The following is a 1,044-nucleotide window of genomic DNA, read 5'->3' on the forward strand; positions in this document are numbered from 1 at the left end:
ATCCCTGAAGCTTCTGCCTCCAAAGATGGAGCCTCTTTTCCCCGTAGAGCAATGTGGCAACGCTCGCAGACCTTGGCTCGTAACAGCAGTAACCTCCGAGCTGCTGACTGTTGCTCAGCAATAAACACCCCTCGTGCTATTAATAAACACTATCTGTCAGCCTTGGTATTTTTAATGCCGGGACACTGTGCCCTGGCATGCGGAGCCACTCAGAGACTGAAGGCCGGATTCAGAGATGAGTCTAAACTGGCGTAAGGTGCCGCTGCACCGTGCAGCCCCACAGCCTGCCCCTGTTGAGAGGTGGAAAGCCTCTGCTCGCCTTGGTGTATCAGGCAGGGTCCAAGTTCCTCCCCACAAGGCATTTCCTCTCCCACCCATTGCAATCCCAAGGCACTGAGACTCAAGAGATAGCCTCTACCCCCGTCTCATCGCCTGGGATAGACCTAAAAGGATCTCTGGACCCATGTGAGTCAGTGAAAATACTTCACCTTTTTCCCTGTGATGTGCCAGTACGTTTCGCTGAATCAGCAAAGGGACACTGCCTACTTAACACAGCGTCTTTGGACTCACAGCCCTGGTATAAGAGGGTTCAAGTGCCAGCTTGAGACATGCTCCCCTGTGCACAGAGGTCGTCGAGAAAGTCTTGATGGGATCGATGCCTCTGGACCGGGTGCCTGGATCCTGCCCGCCAGGTGTGACTCCTCCGCTGAAAACCTGGAAGACAAATAGGAAGGAAAAGGAGAAGGAAGTGTGTATGGAGCCGGTCATGTTGTACGGAAGCTCCCAGCTGCTCCCACCTGGCTGGGGGGTGAGCCATCTGTGCATCGAGCTGGTGCGTTCTCCGCTGGGGTCAGCCGGTGCTGAGGCAGGGCGAAAGGGGGCTGGTGCGATGCCGTGAGGGGGTCTGCGTGGGACAGCGTGCAGGGCAGTGGGAAAGAGCCGGTTTCACCTGCAGCCTCAGCGTTTGGCCCTGGCGGTGCAGCTCGGGCGGCTCCTCCCGTGCTCAGGGGCAGGGCGTGAGGCTGTGGGCGCTGGGGAGCCGGG

Source organism: Egretta garzetta, unplaced genomic scaffold (assembly GCF_000687185.1).
Source record: "Egretta garzetta isolate BGI_Z169 unplaced genomic scaffold, ASM68718v1 scaffold729, whole genome shotgun sequence".
Lineage (NCBI taxonomy): Eukaryota > Metazoa > Chordata > Aves > Pelecaniformes > Ardeidae > Egretta > Egretta garzetta.